The sequence below is a fragment of the Paramisgurnus dabryanus genome, chromosome 16 (genome assembly GCF_030506205.2).
Source record: "Paramisgurnus dabryanus chromosome 16, PD_genome_1.1, whole genome shotgun sequence".
Lineage (NCBI taxonomy): Eukaryota > Metazoa > Chordata > Actinopteri > Cypriniformes > Cobitidae > Paramisgurnus > Paramisgurnus dabryanus.
Genome location: NC_133352.1, coordinates 28,845,785 through 28,861,290, shown reverse-complemented (window position 1 = coordinate 28,861,290; position 15,506 = coordinate 28,845,785). Strand labels below are relative to the sequence as shown.

The 15,506-nt window shown below is 36.4% G+C and overlaps 2 long non-coding RNA genes across 2 annotated transcripts; one reads left to right on the top strand and one right to left on the bottom strand.

The window, feature by feature from the left end:
- Window positions 1-6,253: 6,253 nt before the first annotated feature.
- On the bottom strand, window positions 6,254-8,479 carry LOC141280878 (uncharacterized). The gene is made up of 3 exons (XR_012335201.1): window positions 7,857-8,479; window positions 6,824-7,533; window positions 6,254-6,390 (listed from the first exon to the last, which is right to left on the bottom strand). It is a non-coding gene; the product is annotated as an uncharacterized lncRNA (long non-coding RNA).
- Window positions 8,480-11,720: 3,241 nt separating this feature from the next.
- Window positions 11,721-15,278, top strand: LOC135732030 (uncharacterized). The gene is made up of 3 exons (XR_012335182.1): window positions 11,721-11,858; window positions 13,203-13,797; window positions 14,560-15,278. It is a non-coding gene; the product is annotated as an uncharacterized lncRNA (long non-coding RNA).
- The last annotated feature ends 228 nt before the right edge of the window (window positions 15,279-15,506 follow it).

Sequence of the window (15,506 nt, the reverse complement as noted above, 5' to 3'; positions counted from 1 at the left end):
AAATTTGTTCGTAAGTTATTCCTATTCATAAATATTAAAATCGCGGGCATTGCCGTTTCTTTCTCATAATAATGCCATTGTTTCAATCATATTTTCTGACTTATTTATTTAAGACAGTTTACCCATTTACCTAATGAAATGATTATGATATTCAGAGAATTTCACAATATTGAACATTTGAAAACTTTAAAATGAATAACATTTCTGTATTTATTTAACATTTTTTTAATATTTAGTTTGTTTACCATGACACACAAAAAAACGTGTTTTTCCTATGCTGTCTTCTATGCAATATGCTATTATTACTACTAAGCAATAATTACATCAATACAACATAAATTCACAAAATATGTTACTTTTATTCATTTGCGGTAATCCACATCTTTAAAATTCATACGATTGCGAGGAACAGATCCAAATTCAGCCATTTATCCAGCGATCTTGATCCGAGTTCTCATCAACAACCGTAAAGTCAAGTCGTGCTTTCGTTATAATATAAATTTGAATTCAAATATCGCGCCTCAAGAAGCTTTACGACACATTGTTTTATGGCAGTGATATCAAAAGCTCATTGGCTCATTGCGTGCCACGTGACATATTTGTGTAATTTCCGTTGATGTTCCGTTTTTTAAAAAAAAAAGCACCCCGTGATAATCGGAAACCCGATCAACGTTCTCTTGGATTAATAACTTTAATATTTCTCTTTACTTTACTTCATATATTCCAGAGAGGACCTTGGCTACAGCACATTTTCATTTCAACTACTTTTGGTACTGATTTTTATATACGCAAAAAACAGAGATACTCTGGTGATAACTATTCCCATATTTGAAAACTACAATAGTAATTTCTCAACCGAAATGCAATTGAAAGGTGTAAAAAGTGAACAATTATTTGAACTCGACCAATTACATTCGTAAAGCAAACACTGGATTCGGACATGCCTTGATTCCTTGGAATGTGTGTGTGCGTCAGAGAGGTAGAAGACTACTTAGCAGTTTGGGGATACATTTATAACATTTAAAGCTCGGGTAGGTAATCCTGTTCAGATACATTTTTTATTATACTGGGTGAAATGGTCCTTCTATCCTGAGAGTAGTCAATACATTATGTGTTCAGAAAACGGAATGAAAACAATCAGACCTCTGTAGCAGCTGCAGGACAGTAAAAACTCCGACCAATCACTGCCATTCGGTGCGTGTGTAAAGAACCAATCAGATGCCTTCATGTCTCGTGGCCCAGCCCCACTGCGCGCGCTGCCCTGCGTGCACTAATCACGTCATCGTCACCCTGAAATATTCAGTCTCACTACACCGAGTAAGCAGGAGTTTGCGGCACCGGCACAATGGAAGATAAAAAGCAGCCAAAACTACCACTGCCAGCTTTGCTGGTAACTGCTCGCCCTAATAAAAAACCTAGAAAAAGAAAATCTGAGGCAGAAAAGGCTGCAACTAAACAGGTACTGGATAAAGCCAGAGGACAAACTCGCGTAAACATCGGTGGAGCATTTGAACGGTGGAGACAACTGAGGGAGCTGAAGGGCCTGAAAAGCGATGCCGAGGTTGCGGTCTTTCTGCTGAACAGGTAATAATTTGTTTTGCTTCGGGGGGATTTGTTATTTCCATGATAAATGTTACGTTAGGCAACGTAGCTATTTTTGTAGCTAGTATTAGCCCAATGCTAACATTAGATTCTCTGTCGGTGTAAATCAGTTGAGTTACAGGTGAATGAGACATGAAGTCGTTTGGTTGATGCCTATAATGTGTTGAAATACTCGGTTTTCCTGTGACCTGCAGCTGACTCCGACTGTGGATGCGCGTTCATGTTTGTGGGGGCGTAGCTTTGGACGGAGTGCTAACGAGAGGGGGTGGAGCTTAGAAGAGGTGCCGTTTTCTAATTTTGCTAGCTCTCAAACATTACCTACCCTAGCTTTAACAGTAAATTATAAAATTGGCTAAAACAGGTGGATTGTGACATTCCTAAAATTCACAGGCGGGGATGCGGGCAGATAATTAACTCATTGCAGGTGGCTAGTAGTGCTGATGAACCACCACCACTGTGACAATGCGACTTGTGGATGCTTCTCGTAGCCTAGTTGAAGCGAGCGTTGCAGGAGAAGGTATAGCTATGGATGAAGTAAAAGTGAAGTTGGCGAGTGGCGTATATAAAATTGTTGACTACGAGTCTTTAAAGGCAAAATCAGATGTTTGGAGAAAGTGTGGTGTAATACGAGGTTGTATTTTTTGTTCTTTTTCTAAAATATGTATATTTGCATAAGTAAGTTTTCAGGTTCCATAGCCTATTTTGGTGCCGATGGTAGGCTACTTGAATGGCGCAAAACAAAGCCCACTTTAGCCTGTTTCATTAACCAATTCATGACACTGTGATGTTGAGAGAGGTGCGAGATAAAAAATAAAGCACTTTAACTGAAACAATTTTAGCGTGTGTGATTTGTCACGAACAGGGATCAGGTAACGGGCCAAATATTAACGGGTCTGGGCAGGTGCAGATTTAATTTTGATATTATCACAGGTGACGACGATATAAAAGTACATTTCTAAACTAAATTTGACAATATTAGGCATTACCAATTGAAGTATTTTTTTTACGTTTTACTGCAGAGCTAGAAATCCACCAAATGTCACTTTTAACCCCACCATCAATCCCACAAAAATGCACTGTTATCTTTAATGGATACAGTATCTGATACCTCAAACATCATGAGGCTTAATGTGTTACTAAACCCTTGGACAACAATCACAACCCATTCTGTGCAGTGAGAGTTTGCCAAGCACCAATAACATTTTCTCCATAAAATATAAAACTGTAGTACTGAAAATGTGGCTACTCTGAAGAAAGTTACTCCAATTGTCAAATTTCAATGACCTCATGATTCACACTTTCCCATACAAGGGCAAAATATTCAGTCCTCTTACAACAGTAATCTGAGAAAATTCATTTTTTGTAATCGAATTCAAAAACATTCAGGCCATTACAATTGGATACAGTAACCTGTCCAGTTGTTTAATATATTTTGGCAAGAAAGTTTGCCTTTCAGAACTTTGTTTTTAGTTGATCCATCTTGAATGTTGAATGTGTTGAAATCGTGATATTCGTCATTCAGATTTAAAGTCTTAAAATCAATTAGTTTTGCATCTTTTAGAAACCTCTCTCTTAATAAATAAATGTGAAAAAACACAGCTAAAGTCAACATAAAATCATCTTAAAGACCATTCTGTGAACTTTAATATTTTTTATATTGACTGAGTAAGGCCATGTCAAAGATTTGATTAAAGTGAAAATAATGTTGAAATGTTCAATTATCTCGTAATTTGATTACTTAAGCTTGGATTTCACAGTCAGTCACAATTATTTAAACAATATACAAAAGCATATCATTTTGAACCTTTGGCTTTTTTATGAATGACATATGGTCGGTCGCCTGTGTCACAGGCTTATTTGTTGCATAGAAAAAGCATGGTAGATGTTGTTCTATAGAAAATAAACTTCTTGGTCTTTAAATCATGTGATATGAATTCTGAAAGTGAGAATGTTGATCAAATGAGTAAGCAAGTAGGAGAAAATCAATTCAACTGACTGCTGGATCTGTGCAACACCTGCTGCCTCTCTGACAGTGACCCACAACGAATGTCTAAGCCGCCTGTCATCTTCCATACAGCTCATACCAAGCCCAGAACTTCAGACACACTCCCCAGATGGTCCCGAGAGAGAGAGAAAGAGAGAGAGAGAGAGAGAGAGAGAGAGAGAGAGAGAGAGAGAGAGAGAGAGAGAGACTTTAAACACATAGCCTACCTATACAGTATAGACAAATGTGTAACATTTATGCACCTTTAAACAGATTTAACGTCACTTTTCAATTATTCATTTGATCATTGTGGTTTTTCTCTCTTTTTATAAATTTGACCACATTTTCTATGTTAATCCATTCATTTCTTTCCTTCATAATTATCAGTTTGCAAGGTCATGCTCCAAACATCCGGTAATTACAGTATGAGGGTAGAGTGCCAGTGTCGGGTCTCAGCGAGTATGCCAGAAATCATTTTCTGATGGACGACTGGGACTCAGATGATGGATTTCCTCCGCTGAATCTCTGCATGAGCAACATCATTAATCACAAGAGTAATATCATCTGTGATATGTAAATGAACTCTATGGAATTATATTTGTGTCAAATTAAATGAACGCAACTTTTGCAAAAACAAACAAAAATATACATTGATAAAAGAAAAAAACATTCTGAAAATAAAAACAATCATCTAACTAGCTAAAAAATTTACATCATCTTTAAATAAACTGCATTCTTTGTTTATGGTTTTCTAAGTTTCACTTTCACTTAACATAGTTTTGAATGTGCTGCAAATGTTTTCGTTTTCGCTTTTCAAGTTTTCGTTTGCGCTTCGCAAATTTACGTTCTCCATTTTGACACAAACCTCTCGTGAGGGGCGGGCTTAACAGCGGTTCGCTCTTATTGGCTTGTGAGATTTTGATTGACAGCTCATTGAACCGGAACCCCGGAACAGAAGGTGGCGGTAGTGCACCAATAAGCTGAATGCCAACCGCAGTTAAAAATAACAAGAAGAAGAATATCGGACGCTGTTTTTCAGCGGAGCTGCAAGTAGTCTAAACAAACGCTAATAAGAGTATATTAAAGAACATTAATGATAAAACACGGATAATTTACACATCAGCAGAAGAATAACAATAGGTCAAGATGAGTAATCGGGAGGCTCACGGTCCGGAGCATCAACACCATCCTCCTCAGCCGGACAATCGAGGCAGCCTGAGGTAAGTTTGTAATATAACCATCAAAATAAATAAATAATCCCACTGCAAGTTTTATTTATGTGCTGCTGGAGAGGTTTTTGCTGTTAGCCTTGCACAGGGTGGCCAGCTTCAAAATTTCAGGGTTCTAATGTTAACCTTGTAAACTTGCGGTTTTCTAAAGCAACAATTAGTTACAAACAAGTTATACATTTTAAAGTATTTGTGTTTAATGATTATTGTGCTATATGTAGTGATGTCATTAAATGCTTATTGTTTATTTTACTGCCCTAGACGGCGATACTCAGGACGAGGCAGCACTTTCTGTCCCACGGGTGATGCAGTGGTTGACAGGCACCTGCTTCTGTCAGAGAAAAACGCCTTCCAAATAACTGAGTTTGATCACACATGCATGCACCGAAGGCCAAGCAAATGAATTTAAAGAAAGAATGGAAACAGCAGTGCAACATGATGCTTACTTTTACAGTGTCGGTTGAAATGAACTCAAATGTCTAGACAAAATGTTTCTCCCAATAGTAATGTCTTTTTTTTATCATTTATAGATGCTGTTTAACAGTTGTTAATGATTTTACATGCATCTGAATGGTTTACAGAGTCTTAAAGGGATAGTTCACACAAAAATGAAAGTTCTGTTATCATTTACTCAGCCTCATGTTGTTGTAAACCTGTTTAAGTTTCTTTATTCTGCTGAGAAGATATTTTGATAAATGATGGAAAGCACACAGGAGAGTGTACCCATTAACGTCTAAGGTACAAATAAAATCTAAGGAAGTCAATGGGTACAGTCTCATGTGTGCTAACCATCATTTATTAAAATGTCTTCTTTTTCTAAAATGTCTTGTGTTCAGCAGAATAAAGAAACAATATGGAGATGGGATGAGGATGACAAAAACCACTTGTGATTGTGATACATGGTTTAAAAAGTCTTAAATATTTTTGTTACAAAAAAGTTATTTCTGAAATTAAATGGTTGAATGGTTTAAAGTGATTTTCCTATGATTTATTACACAACAGAAAATGGAAGACAGTAAATTTTCTATGTCGTGATGTTTAAACACACAAACAGAAAGCAGTTTCTAACCTAATCATCCATATGCCGATATATAACATGAATGTCTTGCATTTGTCCTTCATGTTTAGCTGCGTTGACTCTCAGATATGTAAAGCACAGGCTGACAGACGCATTGAGAAGGCATGATATATAAAGATAAATTACCAGCACAACGTTATAAAGTGTTGGCATGAATAACCCTGCAGATGCATATGAATCTGAACACAATAAGAGGGGAAGCCCAGCAGTCAGAGATGTGTCTCCATTGTGATTACAGGTGGGAAATAGTTTTAAAGAAAAAGTACATCTGTGAACCAACTTCTGCATCTTTCAAACCTGAAAATGACTTTTACAATTTAAATGGAGCACAGTCTTTGGATGACATCAAGTGTCTGTTGGTATAACTCCTAGACATTCAATGGTGATATCAAAGGCTTTTGGTCTGACAAAGGACAATAGATCTCTGGCACCACGACCACACCATCATCCTCTGTGACAATGTCAACAATTTCCTCTTGAAAAAGTTGTTCCACCATCTGAAAAAGAAACAAGGTGTTATAATGCTAGCAAAATTTTGTTTGATACATTTCTAAGGACACATAATTACATAATGCCAAAGTAACTATATGCAAGTACATGAATGTCAAGATTAAAATCCTTTATGATATTCCAATCTCATGTAACATAGGCCCTATTTACACATGGCATTGGATGAGTCTTGAGACCACATTTGCTTTAAGGGGAAGGGGACAGCACACTACTTACTATGATAATGAGTAATGACTTTGCAAAAAAAGTGTGGGGGGAAGGATGTATTATTACAGTGTTTTTGTTGTTTATTAATAGTTTAATGTCATGCCACCTACCCAGCTAGAATTATGAATAAAAATAAAAGATGAAAAATTAAACATTAATTCTTGATAAATATTCTAAAATTAAATCTGGTCTTTCAAAATAGGTGCAGTTCACCTGCCGAATCAAGCACTGTCTCTTCTTCCATTGCAGTTCTTCATAGTACAAGAGACGGCCGACCAAACATCACACCATAGAGGCTCAATTCTAAAAAAAAAGAATAGAGAAGTATGGTCAAATCGTAGCTTATTAAAAAAATTTTGTCCATAGTAAATCATCATGTGAAGTATTATGGAAACCAAATTAGTGGCATTTCAACATTAAGGGCAGGTAGGCTGAATACCACCAGATGTGGTGCAGATATGCACCTAAATAAGACAATTCTGTCATCATTTACTCACCATCAAGTCGTTTCAAACCCTTAAGACTTTTGTTCATCTTCTGAACACAAGTAAAGATCTTTAAAATGTTATCTTTTCAAAGAGAGCTTTCTGTCCCACCAGTAACAGCAAACATGACTACCACTTTCAAGGCTTCATTTTAACCTTATGTACCACGGTGCTCTTGTAAACGTGCATTAAAGATTAATTGATTTGAATTAAAATTGATTTAAACTTAACATACGCTGCAAAATATGTTCTCACACTTGTTTTTGTAGGAATAGCTAACATGAATTCTATGCTGAACTTGTTACATTTCAAATATTATAAAAACATCAACTAAAAACACCTAAAAATATACCAAAGCCCCTTTAAAGTGGTATTTTATATATAGAGAACAACATGAACTGGTTCAGTGCCTACCTGGAGAAATGACAATCTTTGGTCCTGATAAATAATATAAAAAGAAAAGCCGAATTAGGCTAAAATCTTACATTTGTTTTTGTATGGACAATAACAAAGATAGAATTGTTTTCCTAACCACAATTAAAGAAAGATCATTATCTTCGCGTTTCACATATCCATTGTAAGCCTAACATATGTGCCAAAGTAAACTATGGAACAAATAGTCTGTTACGTAACGATCTTTGCTCTGCTTTTGAGAAACGCAATACTATTTATATACAGTTTAACACAACTGTTGCAGTCTTCACATTAATAAAACTTGCAGTGGGATTATTTATTTATATTGATAGTTATTACAAACTTACCTCAGGTTGCCTCGATTGTCCGGCTGAGGAGGATGGTGTTGATGCTCCGGACCGTGAGCCTCCCGATTACTCATCTTGACCTATTGTTATTCTTCTGCTGATGTGTAAATTATCCGTGTTTTATCATTAATGTTCTTTAATATACTCTTATTAGCGTTTGTTTAGACTACTTGCAGCTCCGCTGAAAAACAGCGTCAGATATTCTTCTTCTTGTTATTTTTAACAGCGGTTGGCATTCAGCTTATTGGTGCACTACTGCCACCATCTGTTCCGGGGTTCCGGTTCAATGAGCTGTCAATCAAAATATCACAAGCCAATAAGAGCGAACCGCTGTTAAGCCCGCCCCTCACGAGAGGTTTGTGTCAAAATGGAGAACGTAAATTTGCGAAGCTCAAACGAAAACTTGAAAAGCGAAAACGAAAACACTTGCAGCACATTCAAAACTATGTTAAGGGAAAGTGAAACTTAGAAAACCATAAACAAAGAATGCAGTTTATTTAAAGATGATGTAAATTTTTTTGCTAGTTAGATGATTGTTTTTATTTTCAGAATGTTTTTTTCTTTTATCAATGTATATTTTTGTTTGTTTTTGCAAAAGTTGCGTTCATTTAATTTGACACAAATATAATTCCATAGTACTCTGGCTTGTTATAGGTCTGGTTAAAGCTTTGGTTTGACAACAGACAGTAGTACTAAATTTCTAAGAGAAACATAACATCACTGTGCCGTGGAGCAATTTTAACCACATCTACCTATGCATGGTCTACCGTCTTTTTGATTAAAATGTATACACGTTTTGATATTCTTATTGGTAAACTCATGGGTCAATCTTTGAAAACATGTCAAGAAGAAATACATATCAAAAAAGAAATAAAATTAAATATAAAGTATGAACAGGTCAGGTAAGGAGTTAAATGTAAGGTATTTACACATTACGGCTTTATGGGTACTGCTTTTACCTTAAAATGAAATAAATGAAACTTAACATTTCTACAACATATAATTTGATGTTTTTCTAAAGATTGAAAAGTTTTAATGAAATTTTCATTTATTAAGTTTTCTTCAGTTTTCTTAAAAGGTTGTTATGACAGGGCCTGAAACATTCAATTCTGTCTGACAAATAAACTGGGAGATATTCTTACCCAAAATGTATGATTTAATATTTGTGTACATGAGGGTGCTTCACACAGCATGAAATGATTTAAGAAACATCCAAAGTACAAGAGAAATTTTATTTAGCCTTTTATGGCTTTATGCTTCACACAGCATTTATGTATAAAGAAACCCTTGATTTTGCTTTTGTTATGTTTGTGTTTAAATTTTGGGATGGGCTGACTATGAATCATATTTTCATCAAACAATGACAGGCAAGAGAGAGATTATAAATAAAGACAAAGAGCAGTGTTATCTTCTCTCAAGGCACCTTTATTTGCAAAAGAGCACAATTTACAGTCTTAACAAAGGAAATATTTATGAATTACTTTGGCTGGAAGAACATGGAATCCAGTCAGCTGTGATGGGAATTATGAGTTCAGCGGCAGAGAGGTCAACACAGGTCTGGTGTTTAAATCCGTAGGAAGCTCAGCCAGACATCACACTGACCTGATAACTAATCTGACCACGGGCTGTGGCATTTCAAACCCACCTGCAAGGCAAACATACAGGAAATTTACAGCTCTCTGCAAGATTTTAGGAGATTTATGAGACCACTTTGATGTATGAAACAACAACATTTCAGAATTGGAAGTTTAATTCTTAATTCATGCAGATTTGTTTAGTTCTTTTAGTTGTTTATTTTATTAACTTCACAGTAAACATGACACAACCTTCTCAACAGACTTTTGTTATGTGATGTACACTGTTTCTGAGTGTGGTTTGTATAAATTAAATATTATTATATAATATTTTTAAAAAAACCCTTATCCTAATATGCATTTTTAAGTCTTTATGAATTAAAACTTTGGTTTTCTGGTCAGCTTTAAAAATATTTTTAAAGAATTCATATTTTTAGGAAAACGGTTGTCCTCCATTTTTTTTTGTCAATACTGAAAAACACACAAACAGTCTCTCTGCACTGTCAGAAAGAAAGATAAAAAAGCTATCGCTGGGGTGATACCCTTTCTAAAGGGTGCACCCAAACTGGTACCTCAAAAGTGCATATCTGTACCTGAATGGTACATATTAGGACCTTTTTAAATAGCACCGTCCCAGTGACAGCTTTTGTTAATTTTTCTGACAGTGCTACAAAAAGATTATCATACATGTGTTCAATTGTAAAAAAAAAAAAAAAATTGTTGATAGCTGTGGAAACGCATTATCCATGCTCATAAAAAGGGTGTGTCGTAATAACATTAATTTCACTATTAAAACACTGAGAAAATGCATACATTTTCAACCTCATAAAAAGCGTAATTTGTGCTTCTGAAGAGTGAATCTGCATCTGGTTAACATTATTTATCGTATTTTAATTTTTTTTATATTATTTTACTTATAAAAGGAAATTTGCTTTCAAGGTGGATGAAGTTAAAACATTATAAAGAGGTGAATTTATCTAATCATCAATAAAAAAACAGTGCGACTCAGCAGTAAGATTACTATATTACCGAACAACACACATGACACACATTTAAAAATTTCATCTGAATGATTCATTATACTGCATGTTATTTCAAAAGCTTTTGTCGTTGTGCCCCTGAGCAAGACATTTAACCCCAATTCAGGCTCTAATGGTTTCCTTTGTGTGCAAGCTAAAAGAAATTAAAGACCTGTGCACCTTTATAAAAGAAAAGGCTTTACTACACTAACCTAGCTAACGTGACCTCTCTTACCTACCCGTGTATACCGGGCAGTAGTCTCTTGGAGTGGTGATAGGGGGTGTCACCTTTACAATAATCAAATCTCGCAATTAAAACCCCCTCAATATTATACAATGGGCATGGCCGGACTTACCATTGGGCTTGATTGGGCTTGAGCCCAGGGGCCCCGGTCAGTAGGGGGCCTCCGTGCTTGCTTGATTTGTTCAGTCGTTGAATGAGCTTTACATATAACGAACAAGAGCAACGCGAAAAGGAAGCACTCAGTGACATGAAAAAGATTACTAGAGTATGGTCTTGTAACTCTGTTTTTTCTTGTTTGTTTGTAATCTAACATGATACGCAAGTATACACAGTATAGCCACTAGGAAAGGTCAAGGATTTCCGTATACCCATTTAAAAAGCGTGAGGATAACAGTGTGTGACAAACCTTTGACACTTTCATTCATAAATTGACAACTGAATCACTCACCATTCGCATGCTCCACTTGCTACTTTGGCGAGTTGAACCTCATATACAGTCGGCTATTTGGTATTTGGTGCATTTGACTTCATGCGGCACTGCGCGATCCGATCATCATATGAAATCAAATCGCAGCGCAAAAGTGACTTTAAAGCAGACGGGTGTATTCATGTGGTGCTCGCAGTCTGCAGTTCACACGACAGTGTACCAAACAGTCCCTGTGGAGAACTGAACGAGTGAAGCAGAGCTACGAAACATAACAAAATTCGGGGAGTTAACAATGCACATATGATTATGTCAACATTTAAATCATCAGTCCAGTTTATTACTTCATCTGGACGTGAGAATGCACAAAATTATGGCCATGTTGATGTCCTAATGGTTTTTTATATAATCCACTAGCTAGCCTACACTGAAAAAAATGATTATGGCCCCAATTAAATGAAGCATAATTCAATTTAGCTAGTTTTAATTATTTTATTTAAGTTTTTGATTTTAATTAGTATATATTAATAGGTTTTAAGCGAATTATATGTGCTTTAAATCCAAGTCATTATAATTTATTAAATTCCGTTTAAAAAAAATAGTTTGGTTCTTTGCGCATGCGCACAAATGCACATTTTCCCTGGTGCTAAAAGGAGTTTCCAGTCAGGTTCACGGTGACGGTGGGAAAGGAAGACGGGATATTTCAGCCCCGGAGTTTTGCTCAGTCGGTCTATTTGCACAGTAATATTTCATGTAATACAGCACCTTTTTTTACCGTGAATATTTTTATATACTTAAAATACGCCGTTTATAAGAGCTCCTCCAGGCAGAGTGCTGGAGGCAATCACAGCCGTGACGATATAAGTTAACCAAATGCCACACGACTCTGAGAGCGAAATTGCTTTTATACAACAGTTCGACGGCACACGTTTGAAAAACGAAAACTAGAAAACAACAACAGAGTTATTTTAAAAGCCACTTTGTTTGGGAACTACTTTCTTCCGCCACGGATTTCACTCGGCTGTTTTGAATCTCATAACAAGCCGTTTCTTAATATTAGCGTTTCTTTGTCACAAGATGTAGTTTTAAGATTAGTTCAGTCGAGAATATATATGTATAATATTCAAATATTCAGTCGATAAGTTAAGAGAGCGCCTGTTTGAACGTTTGCTTAAGGAAGCTACGGTACGTGAGAACCAGAGAGCGGACGTCAGTGTTTACTCGCCCCACTGACCACCGCCCTCTCTGGGCTACATCTCTGACAGGAATTTCCTGGCTCTGATGTTGGCCTTGTCTGTTATTAACTCGCTTAATATGAGACTTTGTGCTTGCCAGTACTATATAAAAGTTTTTTAAAAGTGTCAGAGAGATGTTTTTGCATGCTGCTTATAAATATATCAGTGGCGATATCTCATAACGTGTTTTAATATTCACGTCACGATAAATTCGTTATCAATTGTCCAAATTTAAAAGCTGCAGTGCTTACCTGCAGTTCCACTATGTTTTCGCTTTCTCGGAGTTGCTCTCACACACACACACACACACACACGCACACGCACACGCACACACACACGCACACGCACACGCACACACACACACACACACAAAGTGCCCTTCATAAATATTGGGATATGTTATTATATATGTAAAAATGTATTTCAGGGCCAAATGTAATGGGACAGTTCGCTTAAAAGTTGTTTTATGGACGTGAATTGTGTACATGATGTGTGTTTACAGCCACAGCGTCCAAATGCCAAACTTCAACTTTAGATCACAACATGCTTCATATATGAGGAAATTATTTAACAAATACAAAATGCATGTCCATTACAGCTCAACTGTCCCATTACGTTTGGCCCATTTAAACGACTGTAATTCCTAAATCCTAAAGACAAATTGGAATTTGTGAATACCCTCTAAATACAGCTCAAAGTGTGCACTCTGTCCCAGTATTAATGGAGGGCACTGTATAATATATGGGCAACAGGGGTGTCATAGTTTTTGTAATTACCCTTGCCTGTAGACTTGTCAAAGTGTTATGAATCAGAACAATCTCTAATAACAGCTTATTTTTTTTAAATGTAGGACAGTCAACAAGATGACTTATTGAAAGACCTGGAAAACATCACCATGGACATATGTGTAATCAAAAAGAAAGAAGGTGTTCTTGGCGACTATGATGATATTGGAGTCGTTGTTGGAGTGATGATTCTTGAGCAGCTCAAATCTGTGGCACAAGCCTGCATTGATGCTGGGTACAATCTATGTGCTTAATTTGGCGTACCCCAAAGAACTAAAATACTACTTTTTTGAATTTTTTTAGAAATTCATTATGCAGATGGATTCTAAAGCTCTCCCCAAAAATTCAAGGACTGAAAAACGTTTTAAAGGTGCAGTGTGTAATTTTTATCGTCATCTAGTGGTGAGGTTGCGAGTTGCAACCAACGGCTTAGTCCACGGCTGACTTCTCGCTTTTGAAACACATAGGGGCGGTTTCCCGGACCAGGATTAGCTTAATCCAGGACTAGGCCTTAGTTTAATTAGGAAATATAACTAGTTTTAACAAACATGCCTTACTAAAAACATTACCTGTGTGCATTTTGAGGTAAAACAAAGGGCACTGATGTATTTTAAGATATGTCAGTGCAAGTTATTTTCAGTTTGGAGAGCTCTTAAAAGTGTTTAAAGCTGCCGTCGACAACTTATTTTATCATATTTTTTGATCATATTCACTGAAACCAACACTATGCTCCGATAGAACAACATCAACTAGACTGTTTAAGAAAAAACCCCGCGCTTCTAGCTCCACCTGGAGCCTGTTATTTGTTTTGCAAAAATCCACCGCTCCCGGTTCATTTGGTCCAATCAGCGCAGGCTGGTTCATTTGGTCCAATCAGCGCAGGGCTGTGTAAAATCTGCCTGTCAATCACAGTACCTGCACGCGCCACAGATCCCCATCCCCCTCGCGCGCGTTACAATATCACGTGCATCCGCCTGAATTCATAGTTGTTTTGGTTTGAATGCAGCGTGATGGCGGAGAGAACTTTCAGTAACAAACTTCCGATTTCTCGGTTAACAACTAGAGCTAGGAAAACAACCAATGAAAAGAAGGAAACAAAGATAGAAAGCGACTGTGACCGTATTAAAACTAGGATCAATATCGGACCGGCATTTGAAAGGAATCTACGAGATTTCAAGCTGGATGCAGAGCTTGCCACATTTCTTCTCGACAGGTAATTGTGCTTTATCAACCATTGATTGTATTTGGTAGTGTTATGTAAGTAATCTAAGTATTCTTGCTAAGTATGCGTTCACAATAATACTTTTGCACACGCGCTGACGAGAACGTGCTCTGAGGGAGGTTGCTCGGAGGTAGTGGGGGAGGGACATGAAATTGTAAACATTTGGAAACTGCTCAATCCTCCAGAGTTGCCGACGGCAGCTTTAAGTCTAGGACTAGTCTAATCCCTGTCCGGGAAACCGCCCCATAGAGAAGGACAAACATGTCATCGTTGGAGACAACTTAGCAAAAAATTGTCCTTTAAGGGCTTCTGTAAAAAAAAATGGCAGCACAAAATGGCGACTTCCATGTAAGGGGACCCTCGGTGTATGTAGATGAAAAGGTCTTGTTCTAAGGCAATAAACACATAACGGTTCATTATGAAAGGTGTTTATACACCCGTGATAATATAGTTTTGTATGTTATTTTGCATTTCTGTAAAAAGATCCTCTTAAAAATTTCACACTGCACCTTTAATACTGAAATGTTGTAGAAGACATGTATGTGCATGCTCAGCATGAAATGTTAGTCCAGATGTCACAGTCTACTCTGTTTATCATTTAAGACCTGGGAATCCGTAGTTTTAAACATTTTAATAATGCTTTTAATGATTCATAACTGTTGTCTGTAAAAATGTAACACTTTTTTTAAAAATAATTATTGTGCAATGTGTGAAGTCAGCACTACTGTTTTTGACTTTTGTGCTGTTTTATTGATTCACAAACATTGTGGCCTCTTTCCATCTGTGTTTTTTTATTTTATATTTTGTGAATGTGCAGTGAGCACTTGTTTTAAACACTTGTACACACAAAGAAATTGTTATTGAACATGCACTACATTTGCTGAATAACATTAAACTTACCACTTGGTGTATTTGCAAAGCCATTTAAGGGTCATTTTTATATATTGTTTTTAAGGTTAGTGATTGCAAACAATTTCCTTAGAAATGTTGAAAGTTAGTCAATGAAATGTGTTTATTTAAATGTAGCTAAAATAAATTGATTGCAACCACTTACCTTAAAAAAAATTATTAAATTCAATTAATAATTTTTCATCAGTCATAAATAAATAATATACGAGAATGTAGCACAATTAAATATGGCAGAAAT